This window comes from Equus caballus, chromosome 29, assembly GCF_041296265.1.
Source record: "Equus caballus isolate H_3958 breed thoroughbred chromosome 29, TB-T2T, whole genome shotgun sequence".
Taxonomy (NCBI): Eukaryota; Metazoa; Chordata; class Mammalia; order Perissodactyla; family Equidae; genus Equus; species Equus caballus.
This window is the reverse complement of record NC_091712.1, coordinates 18,361,217-18,376,097: the sequence shown is the minus strand read 5'-3', so window position 1 is coordinate 18,376,097 and position 14,881 is coordinate 18,361,217. Positions and strand designations below refer to the sequence as shown.

The window sequence follows — 14,881 nt, the reverse complement described above, 5'->3', positions numbered from 1 at the left end:
TTGGGGTTAGACGGGCAAGATATTTTTGGGAGGGACATTTACTGGGGATAAGAAAACAGAAGGAGCAGGAGGAGGCAGAGAAGCCTTGGGATGGTAATGGAGGTCTGACACCTGGGAAGCGGGAAGGAGGATGTGGAAGAAAGAGCTGCAGACTGAGGGGAAGCTCCGGGAAAGCTTTGGCCCTGGGGACCCCCAGAGCAGAGGCTGCCCTTTCGAGGACATGGCAGAAATGACCAGGCCCCAGTACCCTGCTGGGCTGGGTTGCTGGCTGGACCTGACCATGGCATGAAAGCTGTGGTGCATCCGGAAGGCCACCCCTAGAAGCTGCCAGCTGACCGCCATCGTGAGGCAGGCCCGCTCTGAAGGATGCTCAGCAGTGCCCTTCCACGGCCGCCACAGCACCTGCCTAAGACTTCCTTCAATCATAGATGGTTAGGCTGGAACCAACAGGATGGTAAGGTTAGTTCAGAAGAGGCTCGGAGAAGAAACATACAGATACACAGACACATATATGTTTACGTATAGAGAGAGGGGGCGGTGGGAAGGGAGTAACAGAATCAGATTTCACAATTACACTCAAAACTGTTCACGTCCCATAACATAATAAAACCGTTGACATTGTTAACTCTTTTTCCACCAGTCAGAAATCGTCTGCACCACCACTGGACAAAAATCATTTTCAATTTGGGGCTGGCCCAGTGGCACAGTGGTTAAGTGTGCACATTCCGCTTTGGTGGCCCTGGGTTCACCAGTTTGGATCACGGGTGCAGACATGGCACTGCTTGGCAAGCCATGCTGTGGTAGGTGTCCCACATATAAAGCAGAGGAAGATGGGCATGGATGTTAGCTCAGGGCCAGTCTTCCTCAGCAAAAAAAAAAAAAAAAAAGGATGATTGGCAGCAGATGTTAGCTCACGGCTAATCTTCCTCAAAAAAAAAATCATTTGCAATTTATCCATTTCCTATAAGTTAACATGTAACTTATCTGGGCCCTAATCAATAGCAAGCTGTAAGTCAAACAAGACAGCATTCCCTAGAGAGCCAGACAGACAGACAGGCATTAGGCAAGAGTCATCTCTGTGCCTCGCTCCCAAGTGTTAGATAGTTAATACTTCCTTGGGGAGCTTAAATTTTAGTGGGACAGAGTTAGAAGTAAATAGGCAGTTAAAATATTATGTGACAAATGCCACAACAGGGGCAGCCCATAAGAGTGGCTTCCCTGAGGGGCTCAGACTGGGGTTTGGGGGCACAAAGTGTTCCCCAGAAAATGGACTCAACCTAAGCCAAAAGGATGGTTGAGTTAACCAGGTGCAGGGGGAGGAGGCGCGTGGGGTGGGTGATGGGAAGGAGGAAGCAGAAGAAATCAGCACAAAGGCCCAAGAACTGCAAATAATTCCAAAGGGCTGAGGGCAGGGAGGTTGTGGTCCTGGGACCAGAGAAGCAGCTAGACTGGTGAGGACAGCAGGTAAAATATTGAGCTATCTTGTGTGCCGTGCTCTGGAATTGGGATTTTATCAGGAGCCGTTGAAGTATTTGAAATGAGAAAAGGCTCAATATTTTTGTGAACAAAGACCACTCTAGCTGACGTGTGGAAATGGATTGGAGAGGATTAGAGCTAGAATCAGGCGGATGGGTCATGAGGCTGCTGTTGTAATCTAGGTAGGAGGTGATAGAGACCCAAACTGGCCTGGTGACCACGGGGGAACCTAGCAGATCACAGGTCACATGCCCAGGCTGTGGGGACACTTGGTGAGCAGGGTTGACCCGGCCTTCCACCCATGCAATTTATCTGTTGCTCACCAGAAAGCTTCTGGTCAGCTGAATGAAGGATGCCCAGGCTACGAGAGACCCTGGGGTGTCAAAGTCCTGTGAGCTACGGGGCCTCTACGTGTCTGCAGCTATGGAATCAGTGTGCAGGCACCCGGGCTCAAAACCAATTTGACTCCTTCATTCATTCAAGAAATATTTCCTGAGTACCTGCTATGTGTCGGACCATGTCCCAACTCCAGAGATACAGAGATGAACAAGACTGATGCTCTCCGGGAGCTTGCACACTGGGGGATGATGTGGATCAAGGCTGCGCCCGGGAAAGAAGCCCAAGGCCTCCTGCCCTACATACTGACCTGGATCATCCTCCAGGAAGCATCGGACATCCTGACCTGATCCAACCTGATTCTTATCTAAAGTTAAAGGACCACCTGATGACCCCACCCCACCTGCACTGATACCATTTTAACGACTTTTTTGCATAATCTTCCCTTTATCTTGTAAAGAAATAACTCATATACCTATGCTTTATAAATTTAGCCCTACCCTCAGCCCAGTGCAGCTCTTCACTGCCCATGGGTCCTGTCCCCATGCCACAGCTCCTCACAGCCCATGGGACCTGTCCCCATGCCACAGCTCCTCACAGCCCATGGGACCTGTCCCCATGCCACAGCTCCTCACAGCCCATGGGTCCTGTCCCCATGCCACAGCTCCTCACAGCCCATGGGACCTGTCCCCCATGCTATTCTCCGAATAAAGGAGCACTACTACCAGACCTTGAGAGTCCAAGAAATCTTTCTTTCGACTCCTCGGCTCGCCAAGCTCACATCAGGGAACAGGCAATAAATGACAAGCACAAAGGGAGCTAGTTTAATTTCCCTGTGGTTCCCAGATCTGTGGTTTGCTGTGTGTCATTAATTTTGGAAAGTTCTCTGCTATTTTTACTTCAAATATTTGTTATGCTCAGTTCTCTCTCCATTCCCCCTCTGATGTGCCAATCATGTATATGTTACATCTTTTATAGTTATCTCATTTTTGGGGTGTTCTAGATTTTTAAGAATTCTTCTTGCTGTTGTATTTAAGTTTGGGAAGTTTCTGTTGATGTGTGTTCAAGCTCACTGATGCTTTCCTCAGCTACATTGAGTCTGCTGAGGGACCCATCAAAGGCATTCCTCATCTCTGTTAGCATTTTAGCATTTCTCGCATTTCCTTTGGAGTCTGCCTTGTCTCTCTGCTTAGCTGCCCATCTGTTCTTGCGTGTGGTCCACTTTTTCCATTAGAGCCCTTAACAAATTTGTCATAGTTACTTTAAATTCCCTGAATGGTGATTTTTAACATCTGTGTTGTATCTGAGTCTGGTTTTGTTGCCTGGTCTCTTCAGACTGTGTTTTCCCTTGGTTTTTGGTGGGACTTGTGATTTTTTGTTGAAAGCCGAACATATTATATAGGGTAATAGGAATTGAGGTAAATAGGCCTCTTATGTAAGACTTTATGGTAATCTGGCCGGGAGTTGGCTTTATGTTTTCTGTAGAGATTTTAAATCCTTCTAATGTCCTTGCATTTGGTTTTTGTCTCTCCTCCTGACTTGGGGCTTCCCTAAGTACACCTCCTCAGAGAGTTCTCCTCAGCTCCTTCAGCTGCAACCCACCGTTATTCTCTGGAGCCCTCTTGGTGTGGAAAGGTTTATTTGGAAGAGGGAGAGAGAGCCATTGCCTTCCAGTTAAATCTCAGTGCTGTAGTAAGTATGGGCCACTGGGTTGTGACCTTCACAAGTGCTTCTTGTGTCATAACCTCCCCTCTTAGGTGAGGCAGGAAGGGCAGAGGAGGCAGGGGTGGGAGGGCTGCCCTTCCCAGGAGCCCTGCAGGAGGCTCTGGGAAAGCCTTTACCTGAGGGCAGGCCTTTGTTATGGAGAACACGCTGGTCTATTTTACAAGGAATACTCTTCCTTCAGTCCAGCCACAGCCACGCATCTTTCTCAGATCTGCGCCTTGACAGCCTGGTGGGATTCCTGGAGCTAAAACCCAAAAAAGTGTGAGGTCTTTCTAAGACTGTAGTCCCCGGGAATTTGTTGCTCTCACACTAGTCGCCGCTCAGCCTCCAGCAATTCACCAAAATGACCAGTGACGTGTTTCTACCAGTTTATGCGTCCAGTGGCTTTTGCTTCAGGGAATCAAGTCTCGGCTGAGACTCTCTGGATCTGCCTGTCTCTGCAGATTTCAGGTGGTGGTTTGCCCAGCAACCTCAGTTCTCTAATGAGTCCAAAAAAAGTCATTAATTTTCAGTTTGTCCAGCTTTTTCTTGTGAGGATGGGAGTGACGACCTCCTAGCTCTATGCGTTGGCGCTGGAACCAGAAGTCCATAGATCACTTACTGTCAGAGAGTGATAAGTGCTAGAGGAGTGACGGGAGATGAGGAGGAGTTCCTGCAACGTCTGGAGAAGCCTGTCTGGGGAGACGGCATGTAGAGGAGACTTGAGTGTTGGGAAGGAGCCACTCTCAAGATGATGTACGGGAGGACGTCCATTGGGATTGGCAGGTATAAGTTCTTGGAACTAAAAAAAGACCTGTGTGGCCAGAGCACAGGGAAGGGGAGAGAGGAGGGAGGTGACCTTGGGCAGATGTCAGGGGTGATCACCGCCATGCAGGGCTTTATTCTAATGGCAGAGCGAAGCCATTAAGCAGGGGAGATGTGATGTAACTTACATCACAAATGATCCGTCTTACTAAGGAGTCCGTATGTCCAGGTTTGCCAGGGACAGTCCTAGTGTATGCCTTTTGCCTGGTGTAATTCCTTTATAGTACCTCCTTTCACTTTCAAGAGTGTCCTGGTTCAACCAACAAATCACAGGATCCCCCTGACTCCGGCTCAGTAAGGAATAGGCGTGGGGACAGCCATCGTGGAAGCTGAGAGGTCAGTTGGAAGTAAATGCAGTGAGTGGACAAGCCATGACAGGGTCCTGGACGGCGTGGTGGCAGAGGAGCTGGAGGGAACTGATGCCGTTGAGTGTGCTGTGGAGGCGGAGCCGGCAGGACTGTCACCGGATGTGGGGGCAGGGAGACAGAGGAGGCAGGGATCTGAGCAATCATGAATGATGCTCTCAGCCCATCCTCCAGTCTTGTAACTTCTACTCTATAAACGCTCTCAAATCTGTTATTTCGCTTCCATTCCCACATCCATCTCCCTTGTTCAGGTCTCTTCATCTCTCACTTGAATTCAGGATTTTCTTTCCATTCCCATGGGCAAATAGCATTGTCCCCCTGGACAGGGGACATAACCTCCAGTCTCGCAGACTACATCAAGAGCACACTCCTGCTTGGCAAACACCACCTTCTCTCATTTCCCACATGGAACTCCCATCATTCATTCAACACCCTGCCAGCCTTTGAGTCCCTTGAAGCCTTCTGCCTGGGGTCCCCTCCTGTCATCTCTGCCAACTAAAATTCTCCTCACCCTTTAGGGAGCTTACATGGCCCCTCCTCAATGGAGCCTTCCAGCCAGCCATCATTCTCTCCTCTGAATACCCAAGGCCCTCACATCTTACCTCTTTTAAGGCCTTTACCATATTCCATCTTAGAAAACAGTCATTTGCATATTTATCTTCATCCCTCAACTAGTTTGTAAGCTTTTGAGGGAAAGAATGACATTTCTCTGATCTTTAAATCCTGCAGGGAGCTTGGCACATCACAAATAGCTCAACTCTTTGTGGAACTGAATCTATTAGGCGGAGTGGAAGGTTGCTGCCGGTTTTGTTGGTTTGACCCTGGCAGATTTACCCTTTGACTTCATCATCATGAAACCAAGTGAGCAGCTCCTGATGGTTCCTCACTCAGAACCAGGAATGAGACCCATGCAGGGCAGAGTGGCCCCGGCCTGGCCCCAGATTAGCCCCGGCATTCGGGACTGGGGGTGGGAGCACAGGTACAGAAGTTGGACTCTTTCTCTGAGGCCTCACCATTGACCAGCTGTGTGCTTTGGGCAACTCACTTAACCTCTGTGTCTCAGGTTTCTTATCTGCAAAGCAAAGGCAACAGTAAAACCTGACCAGGGATACTGGGAGGATCATGTGAGATAAAGCATGTGAGATAAAGCCTAGATCCCAGTATCCAGGACACTCTCCATAAAGGTAGTCATCAACAATGACATGACCGACGGAGCTGGCAGCCACAGAGGAAATCAGGACTGAAGACCCTGATGGGCTTTGATCTTTTCATTAAGTATTTTTTTATTTTTAATCATAGCACTCAACCTGGAGAGGGCAGGGTGGAGCAGGCACGGCTGGCAGGAGTGTGAAAGGACACAACTCCTCTGGAGAGTGCTTTCCCCGGAACCTTCACGGCGCCACGTCTGGGGAATCTCTAGCATGGAAACGCTCAAAAATGCATAAAAAGCTTACTCCCAAAATGTTAATCCCAGAATTATTCATAATAGCAGAACATTGGAATTGAGCAACTATTATATAAGGAAGTATTTAAGAAAATTTGGCACAATGTCAAATAAAAGATATGTAGTTATGAAAATCATATTTACAAAGATCTCTTAATGGCTAGGGAAGTGTTTATAATGTTGTGAGAAAAGTAGGCTACAACAAAATGTTGCATAAGTAAACATAATTATGTAAAAAGCCTGTGCATAAAGAACAGTGTACCATATCACAAAGTGTTAATATTGGGTTATCTCCAAGTGATGGGATAATGGACAGTTTTCATTTTCCTTTTTTGACAGTTTCTAAAATGAGAATGTACTGCTCTTCTAATCAGAAAGAAAACTCCTGTTGTTTTAAAGGACATTCGATAACGGGTAGGTTGTTCTTCGAGAAAGTATCCAATGTTACCTAGTGGTGACGCCCCATCGGTAGCGCCTGACGTGTGCCTGTTGAGCACATCCCTGAGCTCCTTGGTTCCCTCGCTGGACCTCAGCCGTCTCCCCTGTGAGGTGGGGATGCTAATCTCCACCTGTCTGGAGGCAGGGGCCAAGTCAGATGCGATCTGGAAGGCTCTTCCAGCCCTGATGCCTTCTGGTCTCTGATGATCTCGCAGCAGCCTCTTTGGTAAGGCCCCTTTCCTCAGAGTGTGGACACATGTGATTAGGACGTGGCGTCTAGAGAGATGAGGAAGGCGGAGGCCATGTGCTTCTCCACTTCCTGGCACTAAGCAGGTGACAGTAGGGGACTAATTGAAGGGCCACAGCAGCCCTAAGCCGACCAGGCCAGCTGGAGCCAGCTCTCTGGGCAGCAGTTTCGGGAAGAGAAGGGACCAGGTTCTGTTCTTTCTGCTCACGCTGTGGCCCTGCCAGCTGTCCTTCACCACAGGGCCATTTGGTGCTGGCCCACAGGGCTTCTCAGAAGGAGGGCGCGTCTACAGCACTGTTCCTCTAAAACCTTTGAGGTGCAAAAGCCCCATGAGTAGAATTCCATGTCTGCATTCCTGGGCCCTCCCCTTCTCCCCTCGCTCAGAGGAATCAGAGAAAGATCACATCTTCTGTTCCGAAAACTCAGTCTGGGGCCCAGGAGCTGGAATGGAAATTAGGAGTCCACATTGAACCTGGTGGGACAGACAGGCTGTCGCAGTACAGACACCCACAGGTGGCCTCCTACCTGCAATTAGCACCACAGACACCTGAGGAACTGTCAGTCATGTGACGCTGCGTGGGGCTAATCTTGAGGAATGTTCTTAGCAAGCTGCATGTCGGCCTGGGACGAGCCAGGAGTCACGATGTGAGGGCACAGGCGTCCACCTGCACTGCCCAGATAAAGTCACCGAGGCAAGCCAAGCAGGTGTGTGGAGTCCAATGGCCTGGGTCACATCCATGCCCCACCTCCTACGGGTCAGGTGACTGGGAAAGTTGCTCAATCACGTTAAGTGCGGTTTCCCATTTATAAGGTGAGAATCATAGGGTTGCTGTGAGGATTAGATGAGATAATGCGTGGGGAGGGCGCACCCCAGTGCCCGGCACGCAGCAAGGGCTCACGAAATGGCTATCTTCATTATGAAGCTCTTCTCTGGGCTCAGCACCCCTGTGGGCAGTGAGGGGGATACAGAGGTAAAGCCACATCCCTCCCCTGATGCAGCAGGAAGATCCCCAGGATACTGCTAAACAGCTAAGCAATGGGTGATGAAATGCAAAAGCGACGGGGAGGCAGCAATGCTATTTATAATGGCGCTGCTCTGGAAGCCGCCCAGATGCCCGGCAAGCTTGTAATGACTAAGCAAACGCTGAGCCGTTGTGACATGACAGTCCACTGCAGAGCTGCTGGGAATGGCAGGCACACCACTGAGGTCCCTACATGGACATGTGCCTCTGAAATAAACGTTTCCAGAAGGAAGTCACAAGATGGCGTGTGCACACGGTCTGCCATGATGGGTAAATAGATATGAAGCCACCCAGGGAGGTCAAAAAGGAACTGGTGGGATGGAAGTCGTTAACTATAATGTTCATTGGTTATTTTTTTCCCCAAGTTGCTTAAGAACCTGGTGTTTTAAAAAGATAATGATGCAACTAGGAAGGGTTAGAGGAGTTCAGAGAAGGGAGTGGGGTGTGGGGCAGAGGGCTGAGCAAGGGTTCACAGAGAAGATGGTGTTTGAACAAATGTGGAAGCATTTGTGGGTTTGAATAAAGAAGCAGAGTTGCCCCAATGGGACAACTTCGGTTCCCCTCCGGCACCAGTTGCTTGGGCCAAAGAAAATGAGTAAAATGCAATATGAGAAGTGGATATGGGAAATCACTGTGTGGCCTACTGTCTCTGTGGGGAACAGGCGAGTTGAGGGAAAGCTGTTTGTATATGGAGCATCAGGGCTTGTCTACACCGGCTGGTGGACTACCAGCTTCTCACCTGAGTCCTGCCCAGATACCTACATGTGATGGGGGTTGGGACCGGTATGGGTCAGGACCCTGATTGGCTGTATCTTAGGGAATAGAAAGGCCCATGCCAGGGCTCTCCCTCACCTAGAAAGTTCGCATCATGAAGACACACAGGAGCCTCCAAATAGGGTCCCAGAAGCACCAGAAAGAGAGTTTGGAACTAGCTGAGGAAATTCACCTGCATCTTGCCAGGTTGCTGACTGCACCTCATGCTGCTGCAAACCGTGATGTGAATCTCCCGGGCGTTTCTGGGCACTGTCTCCCTGATTCAGTTTATGGGGTAAGTCAACTGGCTGTTGTTTGGGCCTGGCCAGCCTCCAGGCATCAGCTCTTGGGTCTAGCTTCTGTCCTCCTACCGTGAACCTGGAGGCATCATGAAAGGGCACAGAACAGACACTGGCAGCTGATAGATGTGGGTTTGAGTCCTGCCTCTGCCACTTAACTGTGACCTTGAGCAAGTCTTCAAACCTCTGAGCCTCCAGTTACTCATCTCTAAAATGGGGGATGGTTAAGCCTCCCTTGCGGGTTTCAGGAGTAGCAATAACGTGTGTAACTGTTGGCACAGATTCGAAGCTCATTGAGTGGTGAGCGCCGCCCTGCTCTCCTGCTGAAAACATGCTGTGATGGAAGAGTTCCCACTTTTCTGAGATGACCATACACCAGAGACACAACCTGGAGGCGAGTCCTCAGGTGCCTGGATTTGGAGTTTCCTGACCCAGCCTGGGTCAGAGGGGTTGGTGCATCAGAGATGGGCTCCCTCTGCCGGCAGCTAAGGGTGGCGCTCAGGGCAGGTAAGGGGGACAGGAGGAAGTTGCAGGTAAAGTTTAGTTGCAAGTGGCTTCTAGAATTCCCACCGGAGCCCCTCCCGAGTGGACTAACTGCTTAGTGCATAGTAAGAAATAGACATATTTGGTCTTTGCCCCTGGTTCCTGACACAGAGCTCCCACATCCGTTGGAATTTCCTGGGTGAAAGGAGCATCTTTTGTTCCAACGAGGCGACTCATGGTGGGCCCCTAGACAGCTTCAGGATGGGGCAGAGACCAAACTTGATCAGAAGCCTGGAACTTTCAGCCCCATCCCCCAACCTCTGGGGAGGGGAGTGGGGCTGGAGACTGAGTTACTAATCCATCATGTCTATGTGATGAAGCCTCCATAAAAACCCTAATAGCACGGGGTTCCAGAAGCTTCTAGGTTGGTGAACACACACATCCACATGCTGGGAGGGTGGCACACCCCTACCGCACAGGACAGAAGCTCCTGCACTTGGGACCCCCCAGACCTCAGCTATGTATCTCTTCATCCGGCTGTTCATCTGTATCCTTTACGACAAACTGATAAATGTAAATTCAAGTGTGTTCCTGAGTTCTGTGAGGTGTTCCAGCAAATTATCACGGGATCTCTGACTTATAGCCTACTGGTCAGAAATGCAGGCAGCCTAGGACTTGTGAAATGGCCTCTGAAATGAGCACAGTGCTGGGAGAATGAGCCCGTAACCTATGGTGTCTGGCCTAACTCTGGGTGGTGTCAGAACTGAATTGAATTGTTGACACCCAGTTGTGTCAGGAGAATCAGAGAATTGGTGGTCGGCACGGGAAAACACCCCACCATTGAAACCTTCAAAGTGACCAGGAGCCTCCCAGGAAGCAAGGGAGGCACGGGAGGACAGCCCCCCAGGAAGGGAGGGAGGCACGGGAGGACAGCCCCCCAGGAAGGGAGGGAGGCACGGGAGGACAGCCCCCCAGGAAGGGAGGGAGGCACGGGAGGACAGCCCCCCAGGAAGGGAGGGAGGCACGGGAGGACAGCCCCCCAGGAAGGGAGGGAGGCACGGGAGGACAGCCCCCCAGGAAGGGAGGGAGGCACGGGAGGACAATCTCATTGATGAAAGGCCCCAGGCAGGGGCCTGAAGACATATACAGGCCTCCCTCTGGCATCAGAAGAGCCCAGACCTGTTTTTCCCTTTGAGCCAGGGTCACTGGGGCACTTTAGGGGGTCCCAACAAGTCAGCATGCTTCTAAACACCTTTTTTCTAAAACTGTAATTCCTAAATCTTCAATACGGATGTTGCTGGTTCATTAAAAGATCATAGATTATGTACGTGTTATGCTGTTATTCCAGGTTTTCAAAGGACGAAATATTACTTTTAATCCTATCTTGAACACAACTTTAAAGAGGTCTAGTTCATTCTTGTTTTCCTCAAGACATGCCAGCGAGACTCTCAAGGCTCTCTCACTGCTTGTGGCACCGGACGGTCACCCGGCATCTGAAAGAACTGCCAAGAAAGGGAGAATAAATGTTGGCATCAACCTGCAAGCCCACCATCGAGCATCTTCTCTGGTCTCCTCCCCGCACCGAGGCATTTTTCTGCATGACTTCTCCTCACATTGGCTCAGCACCTCGAACCCAAATTGTCCAAAAGTAAACTCGGGGTTTCTTCCCATCCCTGGCTGCCAGCCCCACCCGACCCCTCCCAAGGTTCCGCGTCAGTAAATGGCATCGACATCCATCCAAGTGACACAAGCAAGAAAACTAAGTCATCCTTATCATTTCCTCTATTCTCACCACCCAAACCAACCCATCACCAAGCACCAACCATTTTACTTCCTAGTATCTCCCAATCCAGCCCCTGCTCACCACCTCCACGGCCTCCATTAAGGCCTTTCTCTCTCGCCTGGACCACTGTGGTGGCCACCTTTTTGGATCCAGTCGGATTCTCTTCCAATCTGATCCCCACGCTGCATCTATAGCGATCTTTCCAAAATGCACGGCTGATCCTAGCGCTCCCTGTTTAAAACCCTCCAAGGGCCTCCCATTGCTCTCAAAATAAAAACCAGTTCTCTAACAAGCCGACAAAGCCCCTATTCACATGCCCCTTGTTCACTGTGCTCTGGCCACACTGGTTTCTTTAATTCCTTCTGTGCCCCAGCGGCCTTCTCAAACAGGCCTTTGCACACGCTGTTCCTTCCATTTAGAATGATCAAATGCCACCACAACCACCCCTTCATCAGCTAGCCCCCGCATGGCCTTTGGATCACTCCTCTAGCATCATTTCACCGAAAACCTCTGACTGCTCGGTCCAGGTGGTTCCTTTATAACAAATCCCCCTTTAACCTTATTCTTTCCCTTCCTCAGAGCATGCATCTCAGTTTGCAACTGCGTATTATTAATGTGATTGCTTGATTGATTTCTCTGCTCACTATTGCACCCCAGCACCTTAACACAGCACCTGACACTAACAGCAGGTTCTCAACAAATATTGGTTGAACGACTGAATGAGTGAGTTGAAGTATTGGGGCCTTGAATCATCCTTTGATATTCTCAAATTTATGACATCGCAAAATAGGTCCAGGCCACAAGTTCCACATATCCCCAGGGAGAGGTTCTTATCAGAGGGATGGGGTATCGTGAAGCTGGGAATAACAAGAAGGGGAGCCGTTATGCAAATGGGTGGTTATTCAACGTCAGTCTCCTAGAGGAGAGGTCACAGATTGAGAGAGGAGTCGAGGAGGCGGGTCGCAAGGCTTTGAGGATCCATCCAATTCCGTGCAGAGTGTGAGCCTCTGGTTTCGGAATGGCCCCTGCAGTGGCTTTGGAAGCGTGGCAGGGGCACTCTGGGTTATCACAGGGCAGAAAGCCTCCCGCGGGTCCTCACTTGGAGGGCCGGGGGAAACTGAAAGGGCTTCACTGTTGAGTGAGTGCTGTGCAACCAAAACTTTTCTTGCTCTAATGCCAGTAGCACCTCTGTTGAGAAATACTGAGGGGAATTTGGGTGGGAGAGGGCATGATACCATTACTTGTCACCCTGAACAAGCCCCGCGATTCTAAGGAACTGAGCACTCGATTCCATGAAAAGAGGAAACGGCTGTTTATTAAGACACAGAGAACAAGATAGTGGCACCAGCAGCTGCCTCATCCGGGGTTTACGAGTCCTGGTGCCAAAACAAAGCAGGACCCTCACAGTCTGGACTATGGCTGGCACACATGCACACTCACACACATGCACACATATACACATGCACATATACATATACACATGTGGATGGACTCTGGTTGGCAAGCACATACACACATATAGGTGGGTATGGCCGACACACATGTGGGTGGATGTTGCTGGGACACACACATACACACACACACACAGGCGGATGGACTGTGGCTGGCAAAGGAGGTGGTGTTAATGGGTGGTCCCAGATGAGGACGATCAGTCCCCACCCTCCTTGCCATGGCTTCTGTCTGGGAAACTGGGAGGCTTAGGGCTGGGTCTCATGGAGCCGCCAACAGGATGGATGCAGATCACCAACTCCAGCTCCCTAGGCAGGGCTCCTCTCTTACTGGTTCTGAGGGCACAAGATGCACTTTGAGCAGTAGGGGCATAATTAGTATTGGCTTTTCTGCTCTCTCTTGCATGGACAATTAATTAACGCCACGAGGAGGCAAAGCTATTTTATGGGCTAAGTTGACCATTTTCTCTCTAATTTATGGTGAATTCCAACCAAAACAGCTCTAGTATACATTTTACACCTTCTTTCCCAGGTGAAATAATCATAAATTATATTCTTTGGAAAATTCCCTGTGCTCAACTGCCCCTGGGTTTCCCTTCCCTGCTTCTCCCCAAGATCACCTGATCATCAACAGAACTGCTGAGAAGTCCCCAACCCGTCCCCTTGTGATCAATAGAAACTTACAGTTTAATAGGGTCTAATAGAATATAGTATAACATATTAATTCTTATAGTCTTTACAAGAATTCTGCTAACTTAACTGCCTCGTGTTCTTCAATAATCACATTGTTCTTTTTCTCTTAGAACAAACGTTATAAGAGAATTCTATATTATAGAATACTCAGAAAAGCACAAAGAAGAAAAATTGAAAATCACTCCTGCCTCACCATACGGAGAAAATCGTTGTTAATTTTTTGGTGATTCTTCTCGTCCAAGCATATATAATATATTCTTTTTTATATAAAATGAGATCATAGGATATATTTTGCTTTGTAAGTAGCTCTTTGCATTGAGCAATAAATATATCCATCACACTTTCCATAAGGGGATTTTTATGGCTGTATATCATTACATTGCATGGATGTCCCAAGACTCACTTAACCAATCCCCTTATGCTGGACATCTGTAAGTGCAAGTGATGGTCAGCTCAGCAATTCTCCACTAGTTCTTTTCCTTAGAATAAATTCTTGAAAGTGAAATGGCTGGGTCCAAGGATACAGGTTTTGACACTTATTGCCAAATCGTCTTCCCCAAGTTTCCTAACAGTGTATGCCTTCATGAGCAGTGTGCGCGAGTGTCCGTCTCCCCAGACACCTCTCATCAGTGAGTGTGGTTTCTTCTTGGCTCTTTAACTTTACATGCAATGGGCCATCTTCAATACAGTGAAATTCATCTTCAGAATTCATCACCCTGGGAAGCCTACAGATACACAAAAGACAGCACTCCTGAAATGATCAAGGAAGCAAATGATATATTTAAATGTAAACTGAATGCTAAAATAGTTTTTGTAATCTAAATGATAGAACAACAGTATTTTGCTGACATATTATTGATGAAAATTTCAAGCATGGCCTTGCCCATATATTTAAAATAGCCTATTAGCCAGTAACAGTGTCCCCATCACTCATCGCTCTTTCCACTTAGTTGTTGGTGGTATAGACTCTATACTCTACGGTCATGTTTTCAAATATTACTCCAAGCTTTACTCTCCCACAGTCTCATGTCTCCTAGCTCTCATCTAGGGTCCCACAACCTTGTAGCTTTGTATGGTTTCCCTGAGCTAGGGAAGAACAAGCGGCTCCCCATCTAAGACCTTCCACAGAGAGCACTGTTGAGATTCTGCCATCCATCAAGGTGAAGGCTCCGTCTGGGAGTGCGTCTGCCACCTCCATAACACTGACTCAGGCTAGGGAACAGCCAAGGTATTTGATGCTGGAAAATACCGGTGATTCATCTTCCTCTGGAAGGCTGAGCAAGACTGTGGCTCTCTCCTAAGGTGAAGGTGCTTCATTTGAAATTCACCAAAAATCCCCAATGTCTCAAACAGTTCCTTCCGTCTGAAAAGTTGGATAAGACTTGTCACATTTGGCTATTCACCTTTGGCTGTAGCAAGTTCCAGCTCTGGAATTTAATCATCATATTGAACAACTAATTTCTAAATTGGGCCTGTGATGAAGACTGTTTTATAAGAATATTAATTGTTGGAAGTTTGAAGCCAGAAAATACATGACAGCCTAGATTTTATGGCTCGTTCTAGAT

The 14,881-nt window shown here is 48.8% G+C and overlaps 1 long non-coding RNA gene across 1 annotated transcript; it reads right to left on the bottom strand.

Moving 5' to 3' along the window:
* Nucleotides 1-5,960: 5,960 nt before the first annotated feature.
* On the bottom strand, nucleotides 5,961-11,486 carry LOC111771229 (uncharacterized). The gene is made up of 2 exons (XR_002804937.2): nucleotides 11,257-11,486; nucleotides 5,961-10,894 (listed from the first exon to the last, which is right to left on the bottom strand). It is a non-coding gene; the product is annotated as an uncharacterized lncRNA (long non-coding RNA).
* Between the last annotated feature and the right edge of the window lie 3,395 nt (nucleotides 11,487-14,881).